The sequence below is a fragment of the Tamandua tetradactyla genome, chromosome 23 (assembly GCF_023851605.1).
Source record: "Tamandua tetradactyla isolate mTamTet1 chromosome 23, mTamTet1.pri, whole genome shotgun sequence".
In the NCBI taxonomy this organism is placed as follows: domain Eukaryota; kingdom Metazoa; phylum Chordata; class Mammalia; order Pilosa; family Myrmecophagidae; genus Tamandua; species Tamandua tetradactyla.
The window spans coordinates 51511165-51534026 of NC_135349.1; the positions used below are offsets into that span (position 1 = coordinate 51511165).

Sequence of the window (22862 nt, forward strand, 5' to 3'; positions counted from 1 at the left end):
ACCTGAAAGATGAGAAGGACCCAGCTGCTTCGAAAGCAAGGGGCAGAATGTTCAAGGCAGAGGGGATGACAGGTGCAAAGGCTCTTGAGTTAGAAAAGGGCTCGTTCAGAGAACTGAAAGAAGGAGGATGAGTCTGGAGCAGAGTGAAAAGGGGAGTGCAGCCCCATGTGGTGTTAGAGAGCTGGGCAAAGACCCAAGCATGCAGAGCCTCGTAGGCCTGGAAATGTACTAGGGGCATTTTATTAAAAAGATGGCAAGAAGGTACAGGGGAACTTTAAACAAAGGAGCATATTATCTTTCCATGAGATCCAGAAATTGTGGGGAAAAGGAACTGGGAACATAGGGGAGTGCTAGCACGTCCCAGGAACGGACTTCTCATTTTCTGCTACATATTCTGAGACAAAGTAAGAGATTCTCCACCTTAGTCACAAGAAGCCTCTGGAAAGTCTGTTAAATACAGATTCCTGGGTCCTGCAGCAGCCCCTGTGGAACAGAATCTCTGAAAGCAGGGACCAGAATCTGTACTTTATTCTTTCTTTCTTTCTTTTCTTTTCTTTTTTCTGTAATTAGAGAAGTTGCAGGTTTACAGAATTATACATAAAATACAGGATTCCCATATACCATCCTATTATTAATACCTGTGCAGTATGGCATCTATATTTTAATGAGATTGGGAATATTTCCACTGTACAGCCTGGCTTGAGAACCCCTAAGCTAAGGAATAGCATTTCCTCAGGTGTTACTACTTAAAATTCAGCCTCTCAAAGGGTACATGCATGAAGCAGACAAACCTAGCAGTTACTATGCGTTGTAGGCTGCAAAGATGATGCTGAGAAAGGCAGGCACCGGGGGGAGAAACACAAGAGTGCAGCATTGTTTGTCTCCATGACATTCGGGTCCCAGGGGCATTTCTGCTGTCCACACGTGGAGACATTTCACAGCCTCTGCAACATCTTTGGCACTGACTAGTCCCTGAAGAGAATGGCATTGCCCCATTCAAGAATAGACTCTTCAGTTGGAAGAAATGGCAGAATAATCCAAGACAGCTTTCCTACTGAGCTTCAGCTACCAACTTTAAGACACATGGTCATTTTTTGAATGGCTGTGATATGGGAAGGAGGAGTGGTGGGGATAAATGCAGATGACAGGAGACCCAGAATTTAGTGCAGTCTCCCTGGCTTTCCAACTCTTTTTGTGTTGATTCTATAGTGTCTCCATAACTGCGGCACCTACAGCAGCCAGGAGAGTGCCTCATTCAGAAGGTACTTTGTAACTGTTGCCAAAAATCAACTCACAAATCACTTTGGATGAGGCTAACATTTAAAAGAAGATGGGACAGAGGTTCCAAGAGGAAAGCCTAGTGAGCTGTGGAATTTAGTTCATCCTCCAGAGCAGCTAGTAAGTAGCCAGGAACAGTACAGAACAACTGTTAGGGCCACGTCAGTGACAGGACACACAGCATATGCAAATCTGGACAAGCTGAACCAGCTTCGATCCCACACAGAACTGTAAGTCCCTGAAGCGGCCGGTACCCCTCCCTCACAGGCTAGTGCCCCTAGGGGAAATGAAAGAGACTTTACTACCAGCAGGGACTGAGCTCAACCAAGTTCCAATTGCAGAATTAATTAATAAACTCTGACTACTGTAAATAGGCCCCCAACTCAGATAAACCTCCAAAAAGAGCTAAACATACTAGGAGTTTTTGCCACAACAGAGAGGGGGCAGAGCTGATGGGGGAAAAAAAACAGAGGCTTTTTGGATCAGACAGCACAAAATACTTGAAAAGGGCTGGATGCTAAAAATAAGAGGGTGACAGAGGGCATATATAGAACGTGGAGATACACAGAGCATGTACCAATTTAAGCTCTAGATTAACAAACCTAAGGCACAAGGGTCCTGCTCTGAAATGGATTTTTTTTCTTTACTTTGTTTCTACTACTTAACAGCTCATTAAATAGAATTGCAAGGTTTCTCAAGCTCCAACTGCCCCCAGGCAAGGGCAGAATTAAGTTTGTCTGAGAGACTAACAGGCTGGTCAGGTGAAAGGAGTTAATTCCCTGGAGGCTGGGCCTTCCCCAGGAGAGGGGTGGGGCCCAGCTCAGGTGGAATCCCTCCCTCAAGGAATTCAGGCCCCAGGGACTAGAAAACTGAAGCAATTAAAGCCAGCCTACAACCTCTCTTCTCTCTCAACCATGCGCCAACAGGAATAGTCTGCTGAAGCCAAAAGCACCACATCACTTTATGCTGGTGGGAAGCCACAGGCAGACAAGCACCACATACTGGGCAGGATAGGAAAAGCACAGAATTTAGAGGCTTTGATAGAAAAGTCTGTCAACCTGCTGAGTCTCACCCTCAGGGAAAACTGATGCAGGTGACATTTTCCTCCTGAGAGGAGGCCATTCTGGTCCGGGAAAATCAGATTGGGGTCTACATTATCTAAGTAGACCCTTCTAAAAGAAATAAAAAGGCTCCCTAAAGGCATGGCAAGAAACAGAAAAATAAGAACCAACAAATTCTGATCTGTTAAACAAAGCCTACTTTAGAGGTCTAGAATAAGCAGAATTGAATGTTAAGGAACAGGTAGAGAACAAAGCCATTCTAGCCATCTAGGTAAAAGAGTGAAAACAATCTCCAGAATAAACTAATTAAGGAAAGCAAATGCCTAGACACCAGCAAAAAATAACAAGTCATACCAGGAAAACTGAAGACATGGCCCAGTCAAAGGAACAAACCAACAATTCAAATAAGATACAGGAGTTGAAACAACTAATTCAGGATGTTTGAACAGATATGCAAAATCTCATCAAAAATCAAATCAGTGAGTTGAAGAAGGATATAAAGAAGGCAATGGGTGATCAAAAAGAAGAAATCAGAAGTCTGAAAAAACAAATCACAGAACTTATGGGAATGAAAGGCACAATAGAAAAGATGGAAAAAACAATGGAAACCACGACAATAGATTTGAAGAGGCAGAATAAAGGATTAGTGAACTGGAGGAGTGGACATCTGAAATCCAACATGCAAAAAATACATAGGGAAAAGAATGGAAAAATGTGAGCAAGGACTCAGGGAATTTAATGACAACATGAACTGCATGAACATACACATGATGTGGGTGTCCATGAAAGAGAAGAGAAGGGGAAAGGAGGAGAAAGGCTAATAGAGGAAATTATCACTGATAATTTCCCATATCTCATGAAAGACATAAAATTACAGATCCAAGAAGTGCAGTGTACCCCAAACAGAATAGATCCAAATAGACATACTACAAGACATTTACTAATCGGACTGTCAGATGTCAAAGAAAAAGAGGATCTTGAAAGCAGCAAGAGAAAAGTAATCCATCACATACAAGGGAAGCCCAATAAGACTATGTGTTCATTTCTCAGCAGAAACCATAGAGGCGAGAAGACAGTGGTGTGATATATTTAAGATTCTGAAAGAGAAAAACTGCCAACTAAGAATTCTATATCCAGCAAAATTGTCCTTCAAAAATGAGGGGGAAATTAAAACATTTCAGACAATCACTGAGAGAATTTGTGACCAAGAGACCAGTTCTGCAAGAAATACTAAAGGGAGCACTAGAGGCAGATAGGAAAAGACAAGAGAGAGAGGTGTGGAGAAGAGTGTAGAATGAAGACTACCAGTAAAGATAAAAAGAGAAAAAAAAAGATATAACATATAAAATCCAAAAGGCAAAATGGTAGAAGAAAGTACTGCCTTTACAATAATAACACTAAATGTTATTGGATTAAACTCCCCAATCAAAAGACACAGACTGGTAGAATGGATTTTAAAACAGGACCCATATAAATGCTGTCTACAGGAAACTCATTTTGGGTGCAAGCACAAAAATAGGTTGAAAGTGAAAGGTTGGGAAAAGATATTTCATGCAAACAACAATCAGAAAATAGCAGGAATAACTATACTAATATCCAACAAATTAGGCTTTAAAAGTAAAACAATTAAAGGAGACAAAGAAGGACATTATATATTAATAAAAGGAACAATTCATCAAGAAGACATAATAATCATAAATATTTATGCACCGAGCCAGAGTACTCCAAAATACATGAGGCAAACACTGAAAAGAGAAATAGGCGCCACCATAATAGTTGGAGATTCAATTCCCCACTCTCATCAATGGATAGACCATCTAGACATAAGATCAATAAAGAAACAGAATTATGAATAATGCAATAAATGAACTAGACTTAACAGGCATTTGTGACTGTGCAACTGTGGAAACCTTGTGTCTAATGCTCCTTTTCTCTACAGTATGGACAGATGAGTAAAAACTATGGATAAGAAATAAAACAAATAATAGGGGGAATAAAGGCTAAAATAAATTGAGTGGATTGAAATACTAGTGGTCAGTGAGAGGGAGAGGTAAGAGGTATGGCATGTATGAGTTTTTTCTTTTTTATTTCTTTTGCTGGAAGAGATGCAAATGTTCAAAAATATGATCATGGTGATGTATATACAACTATGTGATGATATTGTGAGCCACTGACTGTACACCACGTATAGCATGTTTGTATGTCAAGAATGTTTGCATATTTGTTTGTTGTTTACAATAAAAATTTTTTTTAAGTTAAAAAAAAAAGGGAAGTGGCATCCCATGAACTCCTCAACAACTCATGACAAACTTTCTAATTGGCTATAGACCAGGATTTTTCAACCTCTATTGATATTTGCGACTGGATAATTCCTTGCAATGGAGGCTGTTCTGTACAGTGCAGCTTGTCTAGCAACACCCCTGGTCTCTACCCACTGGATGTCAGTAGTACTCCTTCCCCACTTGTGACAACCAAAAATGGCTCTTGGCATTGCCAAATATCTCGATGAAAACCCCTGCTATAGAGAATAATCGATAATATTTATTGAGCACTTAGTATGTGCCAGGCACTACCCTGGCCAATTAAATATACATTTTTTTAAAATTTAACTCTTGCAACATAATGGTGAGATAGGTGTTAATGTCTTCATTGGGCAAAGGTGGTGTACACATCTCAGAAGTGGTAGAGCTGGGCTTTAGACCAAAGTGTATCTAGTACTTTGCAGGTTACTATTGACTTGTTTATCTCAAAGATTCAAAAGAATTCTATATTATTCTACATTTTTCATGTGTTTTAAATTGTCATTATCAAACTTTTTTAAAGAAAGAAAAAGGTGTCATTTAAAAAAAAATGCTGAAGGGGAGATTATGCTAGATCAGTCATTCTCAAAGTGTGGCCCAGTCCCCAAAATGCTTTTTCAGGGTTCATGAAGTCAAAACTCTTACCATGGTAATACTATGATGTTAATTCTCACAAATATGCAGTGGAGTTTTCCAGACACTAAAGGATGTGTGGATGTCAATTCTCTGACAGATAATGGAATAGGTGGTTATTTATTCTTGTGTTTTAAAAAGTTCCAAGTTTTCATTTTTAATAAGTTAAATATTGACAAGTTTAACCCATGAAAGCAAAACCTCTTCAGCAGTTTTTAAGAGTGCATGGGGGTTCTGAAACCAAAAAGTTTGATAACTATTTCTCTAGATTAAAGGAACCTTAAAGATAACAGTCAAATGCAATGTGTAAACCTTGATGGAATCCTATTTTTTTAAAGAGATGTAAAGGAATTTGGGGAACGAGTGGAGAAATCTGAATATTTACTGGATATTAATTAATTTTAAGGAATTCTGTTTAGTTTTCTTAGATATGATTAAGAAAAATGTTCTTATTCATAGGAAATGCAGACTGAAACTTTCAGAATTGAAGTATCATGATGCTTGCAAGTTACTATGGATAACACACATAGGTTCACAAGTGCACATACATATTTTAACATATATACATAGGTAGACAAAGCAAATGCTACAAAATGTTAACAGGATTTAGGTGAAGATATATAGAATTTATTATACTATTCATTCATTATACTATTCTGTCAAATTTTGTGTATATTTAGACATTTCCATAATAAAAAGTCGGAAAAGTAAATCTGACTTTGAGTGCATGAAGAGATTTGGTGAGGACGGGCAGAAAGCCCTTTCTAAATCTAACAAGGAAAATGTTAAGGGTAAAGTGAGCAGATGACTGAATGGACAGTGCTCTGGGCTGTGTTGGAACAAAGTTCAGGGCTGATTCAACCATGCACCACCCCCACCCCAAAACCCTATTTAAAGCCATCCTTGCCCTTTTATAACAAGACCCATTCCTCGTAGATGCATTGGCAATTCAGTTTCAATCTGCATACACAGCAGCTGCAGAAATAATCAAAGCCAGCTCAGAACCCTTCCTGCTGCATACTAGGCATCTCTTGCCTGTGAACTCCTCTCTCTCTGAGCATTCTCGCTCATCCTCCACTCATTCTGCTTCAGCTCATCTCTCAGACACAGCAGGCATCTTAAAGGATCATTCATGGCCCAATTTATGGATCTATTTGCTTTATCAGCTTAGCTCTAAGCTAATTATTTTAAGCACTTTATCTCTATGGCAAATACAAAAAAATAATGAACCATGCAGGGGGAAAAAATGTCAAAATTATCTAAACAGAGCAAACTGCAGCCATAAATTTCATATCTCTCTGAGAAATGATGAAAACACCAATTGGAATAACACCCAGTGATTTAATAAACCTAAAAGAACACATCACACAATGCATGGCATTCATTGCTCACACTGAAACAATAATAAAATCCAAAGTCTAGTACAAGCATCTGGAGCACAATTATCTCCCTACTGGATTCCGGTTGTGAAATGGTCAGCGGAAGCTTCTATCCTGGTCAGAGAAGCCCACAAGGGGGCGGTGAGGAGAACTGGTCAGGAGGACCCTCCTGACATAAGGAACAGATAGGGAGTTGAGAGTTTGCTCCAAATTACTGTCTCTCAAGGAGACACTCGGAAACATCATCTGATACAAGCAACCACCTAACAACCTTGACTCTGAACATCTTTTCCTTGACCTCAATTCCCTAGGAACCTGTCATCCTACCTGAGTCATTCTGTTTGAATAAAGGCTTTGTATGTAAACCAGGGGTTCTTAACTTTCTTTGCAGGTGCCTTGGACCCATTGACAGTGTAATGAAGATTACAAACCTTTGAACCCCTCCTAAGAATGTTTTCAAATGCACAAAAGAAATAAAAGGTATTATAAAGGGCATCAATAATATTGCAATAAAGTTATCAAAATAGTTTAAAAAACAAACTTGTGATTTAGCAATATGTTAGTTTACTTAATAAATAGCAAGATCTAGCAGCAGGTATAATAACTACTATAATTTCAAAGTAGCGATGAGCACAACTAATATTTTGGGATCTCTATAAAACTGTGATATGATTGAAAATACCTGATTTGATTGATGACAAAAAAACAGATTCTGATAAAAAAAAAATTGTGATTTGTTGCTTAGATTAATAAATGAAGGAAATGCTATGTTTCAGGTAACATTGATGTAAATAAATGTCATTTTTTTTTCACATCCATGTTCATAGACTCCTTGAAATCGAGACACCGACCCCACGTTAAAAATGCCTGGTCCAAGTCTTTCAGGAATGTAGGCAGTGGTTAATCTGCAAGGCATGGTCAGTTGGAGAAAGAGAGTTTTTACTAGTCTCTGTGTCTTTCTAGCTTGCCAGCCTGTGACTCTAAAATGTGTTGCTTCCTTTCCTTCCTGTAATGTCTGGAGCTATATGTACCCCCAGAAAAACAGTTAAACTTAATCCACTCTTGTGGGTATGAACTCATGGTAAGTAGGACTTTTTGATGATATTAAAGTGTGGCCCACCTCAATTAGGTTTGGTGTGAATCCTATTACTGGAGTCCTTTATAAAAAGAATGAAATTACAAAAGGGAGAGAAAGCACCAGAATCAAGAAGTTGAAGTACAGAAGAACCTGGAAGAGAAGGGAAAGGCCAGGAGAGGCTACCATATATATTGCCATGTGATAGAGAAGCCCAGGACCAGGGATCACTGACAGCCAATCCCAGAAAATCAGTCTTTGGGAAGAAAGTATTATCTCGATGACATCTTGATTTGGACTTTTTCCCAGACTCAAACTGGGAGCTGATAAATTTCCCATTGTTTAAGCCAACCCATCGCATGGTATTTTCCATATTTTGTCTCCCTGACCTGGCCTGAGATTCCTCTTCTCCCAAGTCTCTATTCTTTAAGCAGACAATGTTTATGTAGTTTGTTCATTCATTAATTCATTTATTCAAGATGCATTTCTTGAGTGTCTGCTGAGTGAGAGGGGGTGTTTTAAGCTTGAAAAAAGATGAAGGACAATAGTTCCCCACTACTAGAAGTTACAGATCTCCTTCTCTAAGACTGTAAGCTTTCTGAGGTTAAGGGACTGTGTCCTTTTTGTTCATACCACATCTCCAGCATAGTAACTATAAAGGGGCACTTAATAAGTATTTATTGGGTGGATGAATATTTGTATGGACAGATGAGTGGGTGGAGGGGTAGACGGGTGGATGGGTAAATTTGTCTTTAATTCTTTGATATTCATTATACAAAGTTGAATCTTGACTCCTCAGCTAAAGTAGCCATTAGCCTTTCCCAGTTTCATGCTGGAGCTATGAAGATCCATTCAAGCAATACCCATGGCCAAGCTCTGTTCTGATGTGGGAAAGATACTTAACAGATGATAGATGACCCAGCCTCAGAATGAACTGACTGCAACTCGTACAAGGTCAAGAACAGCACTCCCTGTCTCATCAAGTAAACTAAGTATCCCAATATAATGATCAAAATAAGATGATTCTCATGGATCAATGTCCTGGGAGATAGTAATTCAAGGTTCATTCTCAGCTAGGATGCCTGGCTCCCCTCAGCTTGTTGGACTACAAAGAAAATTTCATTCTGCTTGTGTCAGAGTATTAATTGACATGGGGGTCTTGGAGTCTGAGCTCCCTAGCAAGTTGTTTGCCTCAGCTCTCAAAAGTCCTCTCCAGCTCTGTCCTGAAGTTGATCTTGAAGTAGAGTCAAGTGTCAATGGGTCTTATTCCATCTTCTCCTTCATTTAGCAAGTGAATATTGAGTATCTCTATGTGAGAGATACCCAGTAGCAAACTGGCTGGCCCATACCTCAGACTCTGGAATCAGATTGCCTGGATCACATTCTTATTAAATCTACAATGTCTGGCCCTGTTGACCTTGGGTAAGCAGTTTGTTCATTCCAGCCTCAATTTCCTTCTCTTTAAGATGGAGATTGTGTGAAATTGCTCACTATCTTGTAACATGAATCAAATGTGAGAGATTGCAAAGGGTTTGTCATACAGTTAAGTGTTTATGTTAGCTGTCGTTGTTAGAAAAGCCTGGTTCTAAGACCAGGAGAAACTTACTTCTAAATTGGGAAAAAGAGGGGACTACCATTCAACCCAGTCATCAGAAAAGCACAACCAGTAATAGGTCCTCAAGTAATAGGCCGAATTATACATATTCAGAAATAATCTACTTAAAAGATACCTTGGGCATCACTGGAGGAGCTGTTAAGGACCCTGGATAAAACAGAACACAACTTTCTCCCTACCAGCACTCTGAAATGAACATTAAAAAGTTGCAAAACAACTAATAACTATAATTAGGTTTTTTTTTTTGTTAATAAAAAAAAGAGAGATTTTAACAGTACTCCAGCCACTGTGCTAAGTGTTTGAGATGCACTGTTTCTTTTAGCCCTCTTAACAACCCTCTCAGGTAGGTATTGTTGTTCACCATTGCATAAGATAAGAAACTCAAGACCTGAGTGAAACAAAGGAACTTTTCCCAAACTTGCAAGTCTAGGAAGTAGTCAAGTAAAGATTGGAACCCAGTTTTTCAAAAATATTACAATTTTTCTATTATTAATAATAATCAATCCTACTAGTCATTACTCCAGTCAGAACACTAATTCCCAGTCAACCATTCAATAAGCACTTGTTGGTCACCTATTATAAGCTCAACCCTGTGAAAGCTGCCTAATGGCAGAATGGTGAACAAAACAGGCATAGTGAACACAGCCCTTCCCTCTTAGAGTGTACAACCCAGAGATATGTAGGCAAGATGCTTCTCAATAATTACACATCTTTCTTAAAAATAATTCCCAATGTGTAAAGTATTTCCAACGAGCAACAGAGCATATAATGGAGGCTTCTTACCAATTTATTCTCATAGCATTACCAAGGCTTGGTGTACTCTCAATTTCCTAAAAGCTATTAAATCCCACCACCCCCCTTCACTTGGAACCTCTCAGCTTGTTGTGCTGTGCCTGTGAGATGCGAAAGGGTTCAAAAGCATCCCCATTTCATCTTCCTGTGAAGCCTGAACAAAGACATACAGAACACTTAGCTGTTCAAAAGACAACCACACAGTTCCTTGCCCCATGACTCCATATGCAATTGTAAGCAGACCCATTTTGGAAAATTCTGGGGATTTAAAATGCCATCTTCATCACTAAACCTCACCTCACTCCATTCTCAGTCTTTTCCTAACCAGCTGATGCTACAGATGTCACTTCCTGCCAGATGTGTTCATAAAAAGCCTCAATCAACCTCTACCCATGAGCTGGAGGAGAAGATTTGCACCTTTTGGGAATGCCTTTCCACTCTTAGGCAATGGAATTCTTGGCAGGCTTTTTCACCTGAATTTCACCCCATGAAATGAGGGGGGACTATCATGGAGTCTAATTTGAAAATATTCATGGAACAAGTTTTCCTATCAATAGACCTCAGCCTCATACTTTTAACAGAATCAGGAAGTTTCTTATCTTTAAAAACCATGCCCTTCCAGAGAATGCAGGTCTCCTTATAGACATGATTACACTTCCAATCCTGAGGGTGTTTATTGAACCCTCTGTTCACTTTTAGCAGATCCTGGACAAGTACCAAGTTGCAAATGAACTGAAACCCATGTTTAGTAAACAACTAATGAGAGGCATGGATTTATATCCTAACTCAGCCATTATGCAGCTCTGGGTAGCCCACACAAACTCCATACGCACCCGTTTCCTCACCTGCAAAGTGGGAATAATCACTCTACCTGTCTCACTGAGCTGATGGGAGGATAGAATATAGTAATTATGTAAAGTGGTTAGCACACCTGGCATATGGAAAGTGGTCAGGACTATCCTGCTTCTGCCGCCAAAAATAAAATTAAAAAGTTAACAGAAGGTGGTCCCCTGCCTCAACAATGCTTGAACAGAACCCAGCCCTCACCTGCATTGGCCAGTCACCCCAAGCAGCCCTCAGCCACCACTCCAGCACTGTGCAGCCTCCACCTCCTCTCCTCAACCACCTGCCGTGATGCCCACAGGTCCACCAGAATCACAACCAAGACTCAGAGGTCGCCATCAACCACCTGGAGCTCTATACCTCCTATGTCTACCTGTCAATGTTTTAATACTTTGACCACGATGATGTGGCTTTGAAGAGCTTTGCCAAATATTTCCTTCACCAATCTCATGAGGAGAGGGAAGATGCTAAGAAACTTATGAAGCTGCAGAACCAATGAGGTGGCCGAATCTTCCTTCAGGATATCAAGAAAGCAGAACAAGATGTCTGGGAGAGCAGGCTGAATACAATGGAATGTGCATTACACTTGGAAAAAAGTGTGAGTCCGTCACTACTGGAACTGTACAAACTGGCCACTGACAAAAACAACTCCCATTTGTGTGACTTCATTGAGACACATTACCTGAATGAACAGGTGAAATCCATCAGAGTTGGGTGACTATGTAACCAACTTGCTCAAGATGGGGGCCCCAGATTCTGGCTTGGCAGGGTATCTCTTTGCCAAGCATACCCTGGGAAACAGTGATGATGAAAGAAGCCTTATGTCATCTTCCCCAGTCATGGGGTGACTTCTGTGGTCACCATGGCAGTGTATGCATGTTGGGTTTACCTTCACCTTTCCTGTAAGTTGTATTGACACCCACCAACTTCTTTCATTTGAATCATTCCTTCAAATAAAGTAGTTTGGTATGCCCCCCTCCAAAGAAAAAAAGTTAATAGAAGTCTACCATTAAAGATGCCATTTCTGGCTCTTAACACTGAAACGTTTGGCATGGGAAAAAGAAATCAGATAGATTGATTCTGTTTGGCTTTTCAAGGTGGAACTGAGGCCATTCACCATTATTCACTCATTAACTCAAGAAATATTTACCCAGGACCAATTTATGAGCCAGGCACTGTGCCTGGTGCTGGTGGAAAAACGTGGTCTAGGCTGCTGTGGGGCTCACAGCCTGAAGTCAATGGATGGAGTTACAGGAGAGACACTCAGATGCTATGTGTGGAAGATCTTTCTAATAACTATAGCTAACCAGGAGAGAATGGACATGGGGAGCTTCCCATCTCATGAGGTATTTATTGGGAGATGTTGGACACCACAGTGAGGATTCTACACAGGCTGAGTGTTGGGAATCTGAAATCCCTTCCAACCTGGCAATCCTTTAGCCCTTCAAGCAACAGGGGCCAAGAATTCATTTTCTATAGTTCATTTAAGTCAAATACTCTGTATTTCTACCACACAGCCAAAGTTTATTAATCTACTTCAATCCCTAGCACACGGAAGCAATTAAATACATATTCAATTCATTGATACCTGGCTCCATTGATTTAATACTCATTTCACACATTATTCACTTTATTGCTGTTGCTTTTAAACCAATTATGTATTTTATCCTTTCCAGAGAGCAGGCAGTTTGACAGTATTCTCAGATTAGGATAAAAGGCACAAAAAGGAAATATTGAGAGTAAATCAACTCATTGATAAATACCCTGGCTCTGACTATTGCCAGCTGTATAAACTTAGACAAGTTACTTCAACTTTTGGAGCTTCAATTTTCCCACCTGGACAATGAACAAGCTAGTCTCTAACTTTTAAGGTTGTAGGGAAGCTGAAATGAGACCCAGATGGTGTCAAGAGTGCCCAGGTTGGTTCCTGGCACAAGGTGGGTACTCAATTGATGTATTTCTCTACACCACCAGATCTGATAGTAAGTCCTCTGGATTAGACAAGAACCTACATGCCCCAAGTGCTGGTTAACCAAGCTCTTTGTGGTTAATAATGTCTTTAAGACACAATGGAAATGAAAAGCCAAGTTAGCATAATGGTTAAACAGCCAGGCTCTGGCCTGAGATAAGGGGTGCACAGGCATATGTACATCTTCTCTGGGCTCAGCTTCCCTCTGTGTGAAAGGGAAACCATTATGTCTGCCACACAGTGCTGTGAAAATTAAATACAATTATTCATGTATAACACTTAGCACTGAACCTGGCACAAAATAAGCACTCAAGGATAATTTAGCTCTATTAGTCACATATTAATTATCAGGATGGTACCTAATGAACAGAGTTTGGTATTATACAGCTCAAACCAAGTGAGATTTTGGTTTGTTTTGTTTTGCTTACTGTTTTTCATCCTGTAGTTTGAAGCAGGGTAGACATCACTACTCAGGATGGTGATAGAGGGTCTCTGAGCTCCTGGGAAAAACATTGTTGGGATCTTTCCACTTCTTCTAAGAAATTCCATGAAAGTCTATGTCTTGGGTCTTTGTGAAAGAGCATGAAACTGACATGGCACTCTCCATCCCACCAAAATCTCCTCCAAATCAGGAGGTACTGAGCTTATAATCTTATTTCCAAGGGCTTATTAAAAGGGGGTAGAGTAGTTACAGATAATTCTTCTCATTCAACCAATAATTATGAGGCCATACACTGTACTGGCCATTGTTCTAGGCATTGTGCTGGGCCTCATGTGCAAATGCTACCCTCATGGAGCCTGGATTCCAGAAATCAATTAAATGCTACATTTAATGATAGCACCAATCATCAGCCCTGTGCTTAGACTTTTCTCCTGTGAGTGGAGACAGAAATCCCCCAGTGAATGTGGTCTTGCTTGAAACTGAAAAGGTTCGCCTGGAATAGGAGATAAAGGCTGGACCCAAGGGGCAATGCAAAGCCACAGCAAGTCATCAAGAGCTGTCCTAGGTCCTGAAAGTGTCACTGAGACAAGGAAGAGGCACTTTCTACCCTCTGGGAGCTTACAAGTAAAAGGAGGATGTGGTGGGAGCCTAAAGAAAACAACAGATAGAGACTTATAAAGCCTTCAGAGAAAGTGGTACATCTCACTGGATGGGGGACCCATGGGGGCCTAGACTGGGTGAGCCCCAGACTGAAAAGCTAGGTCGTGTGTGAGACATATGCTAAAGGACTGATGAGGGGTTTTGAGAGGCTCAGTGCAACTGGATGGGACAAGGACTGTGTGTTTTCACATCCAGTACAGGCCAGGCTGGTTTGAAGAATATCTATGTTTTAAGTCTTGGGAAATTCTTTTGAATTGAAGCAGAAAAAAAATAGCTAAGAGAGAAGAAGGAAAGGAATTAATAGCCCTTCAGTTAATGACCATGTGCAATGGTGTGGGTTTCGGGGGGGGGGGGGAGCCCTGATTTGTAGTGTCTGCCAATTTCTGTGATGCAATTACTCCCAGTATGGCCAATTTAAAGCTGCCAAAGGCTGAACACCTGGCTTGTGTGCTTTCTAAAAATGTAACAACCATCTAACAAGAGGATACACCCCAGCTTTGGGTTATCACTGAAAATGAGCCCAAGAATAGCAAGAGGTTCTTTATATGTATTTTCTCAATGAACCATCACAATCCTAGGAGGTAGGAATTGTAAATCCATTTTACAGATGAGAGGATGGAGGCTCAGAGAAGAAAATGACTTCTCTAAAGTGATAGAGCAAGAGTATGGTAGAGCTAGGATTTGACCCCAGACTTGCCAGACTGCAAAATCTATGCCTTTTCCACTGCAGGCAGGGATCAAACTCTTGACAGCAGGCTCATCAACTGAAAGCTTACACCAGCTGGGCACCCACCTGCCCACCCTGCTGGGTGAGTGACCGACCAGATGGGATCTCAGAACATCCACAGAGCAAGAAGGAAGATAGACGAGCAGATACCGACTTTATTCCCTATCCTTCAGGGGCTGCAAGAAGGCTTCCTGCCTGCTGTCCTTGGATGAGTTCTGCACAGCTCCCTAAACTCAGAATCCTTTCCAAGAGGGCACATATGGCCTGGACCCAACAGCTGCAGGTAAACAGGCTGGGCTTGAAGCATCCCAGTTCAGGCCTGTGGGAAGCAGCAGCTCTAAGCTCTTATGGAAAATGAGTAACACCCCCTATAGCCAACACCTGTGCCTGAAGCCAAGCATTCCAAAAAGAGAGGAGCAGCTGCTTATGAGGCAGAAAAAGCTTCTGTCCCATAAGGGGAGGGTTGCACCAATGAGGCAGATGGGAAGCAGTCATCCCAAGTCCAGCACAGAGCTCAGTATCCCCAAATTCTGCAGCCAGGCCAAACAGGCTCCTGTGTAAGCACAAGAGGGGACAGAGAGAAGCCCAAGAGAAGTGTTCCCATTCACCCCTGATTTGGAGAAGGACAGGAAGTTACCAGCCCTTATGTGCCAGGAATTAACCTATTTAGTTCTTGAAGTTAGCCTGTGACCTGGGAGTCTTTTGCAGAAGAGATAGCTGAGCCAGGGAAAAGAAATTTGTTACCTGCCCAAAATGACTCAGCCAAGACCAGGAAGGATAGGGATTGTGATTAAAGTCTGTTTGTCCTTGCCATTGTGCCACCCTAAAAGGGACCCAGTGAGCCCTTCCCACCTGTCCTGGCTAAGCTCCTGAATTCTGGGTGGGTGGCAGTGGGAGACGGAAATGTGCAAAGACTTCTGGAACAGAGGCCCAGATGTCATGATCTTGGCAAAGCGCAGAAGGGTTGTACAGATATAATCTTGTTGCCATTCCTGCTGAGTGAGGGTGCTGTTCGCTGATGATGATGATAACAACTTATTCTTAGAATCCTGTAATGTGTGGCTCCTGTCCACCCCCCACCACCACCCTGGTACACCATAGGAAAGCCAGCAGCTACGAGCAGAGGCTATGGGTTCAGAAAGATCTACACTCACCTCTGAAAGCTGGCCCTACGGGCTAGTTACTTAATCTCACTGAGCCTCAGTTTTACAACTTGTAAATTATGATTTGGTAATAGTAGCTGCCTTATAAGGTTGTGGTGAATAGTAAATGAGATAAAATGTATAAAGTGATAGTGTCTGCCCATTAGTAATCTTTGAAGATCTGTTAGCTATTATTACTAAAATAATGTTGAGATTATGTCCTATCACTGATGTGAAAATGGATACATGTTCAGGCAACATCATTTAGAAAGAATTATGTAGCAAGCACTCCCTGTGCATTCTCCACAGAGGAAAACATTTTAAAGTGGACAAAGGGATAGGACAAAGGCTGAAAAGGCTCACGGGCAGACGCTGGGAGCACCGTGCTATGGACAGAGGACAAGAGCGGCAGTGGTGGTGAACGAGGTCACACACAGGACAGGACAAGGGGAACTCCTTTCCCCACAGGAAAGCTGAGGCCAACAGCTCCTAAGCAGGTGGACACCAATACAGATTCTGAAGGGAAGTTGTGGGGGGAAACCACACTGGGCTTTGGATTCTGCAGCCCTATGGAACAGTCAGAGGCAAGAGTGTGTGTGTGTGTCTGCACTGGAAGAAGTGCAGAGGGACTCATTCATGTCTCCCAGACAACACTGTGAGGTCACTTCAAGATGCCAGAATTTTCCAAGGGAGAGAGGGGTGAAAGGGAAAGGAAGAGAAAGGGAGAAGGAGAAGTGACAGCAAAAGAAGACAGGGAAAGAGAGGAAGGAGAGAGAAATGAGCCAAAGGAAAAAGGAGTAAAGACAAGAAGGAAGGGAGAGAGAAAGTGACATGGCACTCAGTATAACCCACATGTTCTCTGACAATGGTTTTCTTGCTTAATTTGTCTCTAACCCCCCGCCCTGCTGCCCCATTCCTCCATGAGGAAAAAGAATGTGTCTATTTGTTGACAAAATATAGTGTAACGTTTATAACCATATTGGACACTCAACAAATATTTGAGGGAGGGAGGAGAAAAGGAAGGAATGGCAAAAGGAAGGAGTGAGGGAAGAAGTGAGGGCAGGAGAAGAAGGTAAGCTCTTCTGTAACCCCTGGAGAGAAAAGCCTTTCCTTCCCCCTCTGGTGTTTATCTAAGCAGCTGGCAGAACTAAGGCAGTTTTGCTTAAAAATCATTTCCCAGGGGATTAGCATCCCCTTTCACACTTAAAAGCCTTCCCCAAAGCCAAAGAATGAATTGATTTTCCTATAATGAATCACACTCCCGTTTAATAGCAGGAAGCGGCTGCTTTATTTTCCATCACTGTTTCTAAAAATTGCAGACTGGGCATCCACCTCATCTCTCCCCCACTGATTGCAGGATGCCAGATCACTCGTTCCCTCTCCCCAAACCATTGTCACCAGGGCTGCCTCTCAAGAGGGTGAGGAGTGTGCTTGCAGAGCCCAGAAGGGACCCTTGACATCTCACGGAGTTGTCAGAGTCAACCTCTCTGACCCAAGCACCAGTCTGTTTAGAGAGGATGGATGGAGACCCTCACATTGAGAAGGTTTCACCAGGAGTGCAGGGCTGGAGGCAGCTGAGTCTCTGCCCACCCCATAAAGGCTGTTTGGAGGAAAAACAAAGCTGTAGCTCACCTACAAGAACCCCAACTCACCTTCAAAACCAGCATAAATTTAAGTAGCCCAGATGGCCAAAGCTGGGTGCAGAGAGAGATGCAGCATTGGCAAAACAACCCTCTTCACCTCTTCTCCTGGGGTTACCTCCCAGTGTATTCCACTGGAGACGGTTCTCAGGGACATCTCACTAAGATGTCCTAAAATGAAGCAGTTCACTTACCTCTATAATTTTCACATCATACAACACAAAAGAACTCAGCTCAAGGGCGATGGACCAACCTGAAAACACCCAGATCAAATCGCACCCCGTCTGCATGTTGTTGAGTGAAAAGAGCAAGTTACACAATAGTACGATTCCATTTGCATCCAGTGGGAAAAAAATGCAAATTCACACAATACTTTGTTCATGGATATTGACATTCGCAAAGTACAAAAAAGTGGACCGAGAAAGTCATGATAGGGGTTGCATCAAATGAGAAAGGAAGGTAATGGAGAGAGCTTCTCTTTAATTTTTTTCTTTTATTAAATATATTAGGAGAGACTGATAACAACTGTCAGTTTTCAGTGATGGAAATATAGTTATTTAGTTTCTTTTTTTTCTTTTTACACATCATCAGTACTTTTATGTAGTTTTAAACTACCTTAAATTAAAATTTAAAATTACTGCTATTAATTTTTTTATGTGAAAAAAATAGGGGGAAGGTGCGCGGGTGGTTCAGTGGTAGAATGCTCACCTTACATGCCGGAGACCCAGGTTCGATTCCCAGACCATACACCCAAAACCAAAAAACAAACAAACAAACAAAAAACAGGGGTAACAGAAAAAAGCTAATTCTATATCTTCAATAATTTCCTGCCCAGCCCACTCTCCATTTATTTTTTCCTCCTTCTAGATCAGGGTTTCTCAGCCTCGGCACTATTAACGTCACTGGCAGGTTGGCTCTGCTGTGGGGTCCATCCTGTGAACCGTGGGATATTTGGCAGCATCTGCTACCTGGGTCCAGTAGAGACTTGAGCACCCATGCCTCTCTTCAGCTGCAACAATGCAAATGTCTCCAGACACTGCCAAATGTCCCCTGGAGGATGAATCAACCTGTTTGAGAACCCCTGGTCAAGATGAATCCCTTTATTTTGCTTCAAGGTCTCCTCTTCCCAGGCTTACATGGCACTTAGGTATTTTCAAGGATCTGTGCTTTCATTTTCTTTGGTTTTGATTTGTACCACCTAGGAAGTGGAGTTTCCAACCCATTGCCTAGATGTGGAAACTGAGGCTCAGGCAACTTGGACAGGCCTTGCAGCCAATTAGGGGCAGAATGTGCCCTTGAGCCTGGGCCTTCAGGTTCTTCTTCTTAAGCCATGGCTCAGCTCTTCCTACACTAATAATCACAGAACTTACTCTTTTGCCTGAAAGCTACTCTTTCCTTCTTCTTTTCTCATACAGGGAAGAAAGAGGTCAAGGAGAAAAGAACTAGCACTTGCTGAGCACATAGTATATGCCATAAGCTTTCCGTAATCTATTTACTTCATAACAATCCTGCAAAGGAGGTAACAGTATTCATATTTTACAGACAAGAAAACAACCTGAATCCAAAAAACCACATTTAATTGTGACAACTGCAGACACACTTACGGGTAAAAGGACCTTCTGGGGCTCCTCAAATCTGATTTCCTCTGAGAAAGGATACCAGTAGATAGATAAAGGATTTAATTCCAGCTGCGCTAAGCTGTGCGACCCTTGGTGAATGACTTAATCTCCTATGCCCCATAGTCTTTATCAATAAACCCAGAGATGACAGGACACAGTGAATGTTCAAAAAAACAGTGTGTATGTGACCCAAAGCAACTGGGACGCTTGAGGCCTGTTTTTGTTCATTGATGCATTCACACTTACATGCGTGCGCACACACACATGCTGATTTCACAAGCATTCATGAACAAGGTATGGTTTCTTGGAAGGGCAGCACAGGCTGATACAGGACACCTGCATCCTCTCCTCACAGCTACTGCAGGAGCCTCATGCTATCTCCCTCGCTCTGCATGCTGTTGTCTTACCATCACCCCGGTCTCCTCCTGCCTTCCCACTTCCAGGGCGTGAGTTCCCCTCCACATTCCTCCATCTTGCTGAGCGCAGCCCAGGAATTTTAGATGGCAAGCCCTCCATTGCATCACTCATGAAGAGGGTCTGGCACAGCATCCAGGGGGTACCCTGCAATCACCGCACGCTATGTTGTTGTGGCTTGTGGAACTCGCCGAGAGCCTACAAGGTGCAAAGCACTGTGCCAGGAATCAGGGATTTCTAAATAAAACCCATGCAGAGTCTGTCCCAGGGAAGCTCAGAATACTGAGATGGACCAACGTGCACAGCTTGCTCTGGCTCACAGGTGCTTTTCGTGAGCACGATCTCAGCTAATCCTTGGAATGAGGCTGTGGAACACGTACTAATTTTAACTCTGACACTCAGAAGTAAAGCTTGAGGACTGGATGCACTGCCGCTCTCATGTCCCCCAGTCCCACATGCTTCAAAATCAGATGGGGGGCGGGCCACGGTGGCTCAGCAGGCAGAGTTCTCACCTACCATGCCGGAGACCCAGGTTCGGTTACCAGTGCCTGCCCATGCGGGGGAAAAAAAAAATCAGACACACACAGAGTCCCTGAAAACGGATTTGGGCTCACTCCAGGCTCATGTCCACTAGAGGGTGCCATGTGGGTAGTTATGGAGTTAAAGATGGAACCATGTCACCAGGGCATAGCGTCCAACCTCAGCCCTGCATCCAACTTTAACTTGAATAGCCTTTAACGTGGCCTCACAAAATGTCCCCTTCCTCCTGCACCATCACCAGCCAAATTCGCCCATTCACACTCAGGGTGAGGCTACTCTGCCCTTATCAGGAGCCTCTGACTTCTCACGAATCTCTAATTCACTTTACTGCACATAAATTGCATTCTCTTTCATATATAGCTTTAACCTATTTAATTGGAGCCCTAATTTACTTTTTTTAAGGGGGAAAAAAACACACTTTAACTCTACAATGGACTAAAATTATACCTTATGAAAAGATGCAATTGTTTCCTGACCATGAACTTTTGCTTTTATGAATTGCTAATTTGGTTAATGGGCTCATTCTGCTCTGAAATTTGCATCTTGAAAATTACTAGCTTCGAAGAGTCCTCTGTGTACAACTCAGTTTGCACGTTTTGTTGTAAAGGTCACATTTGACATCGTAAAACAGCGGGCCCTTTTGAAAAGGTACAAATGTAAGAAATTAAGTGGCCCATTGGTATAATGTCATTGCTAAGGAGGGAAGAAAGATTTTTGAGTTAATTTTTATTCATATTGTTTACGCATGTAAGCTGAGCTCAGTTCCACGTGAGTCCGTTCTCATGCTTGCCATTTTATTAGCTTCACTGTGATTTGGGGTATTGGTGGCTGGAATGAGGAGTCTTGAATTGGTGAAAGAATTAATTAAAAAAATAGACGGTGCCATCATGTCAGGCTGTGGGTAAGGCAGATGTTGCAGCATCAAGCCAATATTTACATGCTTTAGGGGGTTCCTGTATCTAAAGATTCAGCAAAGGGTAGGACAAGAATATATCACAACCATTTCACTGCCCCAATTGATGTGGGGTATACAGCTTGGGTTCTCCTAGGCAGGGCCTGGGAAGTCGGTCACATCAAGCATCACCACCTCTCTTGGGCAAAGCAGCCCTACTGCATGGTTTTAAGACATCTTCTCCTGTTCCATGGGATGTATGCGGGAAATGCTACATGCACAGAGGCGTTGAGAAGGAAACGTTGTCATATATAGCTTAGCTACCTTCCCGAGTGCCCATAGAAAATAAGCAAAAAGATGTCCAAGAGTGGCCCAGAGCAGTGTAAGAGTAGTTCAGAGGTAGAATTCTCAACTGCCATGTGGGAGACCCATGTTTGATTCCCGGAAACAAACAAACAAACTAACAAAAATTCAGCAGATAGTGCTGCAATAATGGGATACTCGCATGAAAAAATAATGAAATGTGACTCCACCACATAGCATACAAAAAAAAAAAAAAGAGTGGCCCAGAAAACACAGTCATTTACATGAAAAAGCAAGCTTCAAGTCAAGAGCAGGGCTCCTCCACCCATGGGCTATGGAACCTTAGCAAGTCTCCTCACTGTCCTGAGTCTGGTGCCATTTTGCTTTCTTTCCATCTCCATGATGGGAATAAGCAGTTTAATATTTATCCACACAGGTGCTGTGGAAGGTTTCAAAGGTGAAGCAAAGCACCTGCCTATGCCATGTGATCCAGAAGAGAGGGGGCTAATCACACACCTAGGGGAGGACATATACTTTTCACTTCTTCCCAGGGCTCCAGGAAGTCCCTCTCAGAGATGGGAGTGACATTAGAGGAAAATGGTGGCAGTGAGCTGGGTCTCTTTGGATGGGTAGTGGATTTTCAGGGCAGGACAGGAACCCCATCAACAGAGTTCCATTCATGTTGCAATTGGAATTAGACAAGCCCTGGGAAGAACTGGTGTGTGAGTGGGCAGCGAGGGATGAGACAGGCAAGGAAGCTGCAACTTCTAACAGAGACCCCTCTAGGGACCAGGCTAGGCAATAGGAAGCATCTCGCCTCTAGGACATGGTCTTACCCAAGTCCTGGGTAGCACACATAGACTACAAGAACACCATCAAGGAGAACTGTCCTTTGTGACGAGAAAGAAATAAAGACCTCTCCGGGAACACATGGGGCCTCCCTCCCTCCTTCCCTCCCTCCCTTCCTCGTGCTGTAATTATCTCTAGTAAATTCCTCATTCATCTGCTTGCCGATTTCTATTCAGCGAGCATGTGTGACTGTATTGCCAGGGAGTGGGGGGGGCCCTAGGCACATTCAAGTTTGCACAATCTCCAATCACCGCACCTGATGGTGATGAGCACTTGCTTATGTGAAATTTTCATTTCAATCCCAGCTTCAGATTGCAGCATTTCACAGCAATGTTCCCCAGCACTTACACACAGAAAGCTTTTCATCTCCCAAGTCCCGCACAAGTGTTACCTAATTAATGTTCAACAATGTTACCAAACCTCCCTCTTTTAAAACGTATCAACCTGGAAAGGTCCGGAATTAAGGATTTTGATCTCAAATGGATTGCTTTCATGTATTTCAGATAATTCACACAGCTGCTTAAAGGCAGATATCCATTGACCATAAACAGCTCCAAGTTTGAGTAACTATACAAATAAACCTTCCCTTATCTCTCCTGCCTGCTTGGGCAGTGAAGGGATCAAGAGGGTTCCCTCACAAATAGATTCAATGAGCGTTTGGCCTCTGGAATGAATGATGCTTCAGCCAA

The 22862-nt window shown here is 42.3% G+C and overlaps 1 protein-coding gene and 1 pseudogene across 2 annotated transcripts in view; one reads left to right on the plus strand and one right to left on the minus strand.

Annotated features, from left to right (window-relative positions):
* RBFOX1 (RNA binding fox-1 homolog 1) overlaps positions 1–22862 on the minus strand; it is a 2222576-nt gene that overhangs the window by 1847261 nt on the left and 352453 nt on the right. The window lies entirely within an intron of this gene.
* LOC143667814 (ferritin heavy chain pseudogene) lies at positions 10929–11883 on the plus strand (annotated as a pseudogene).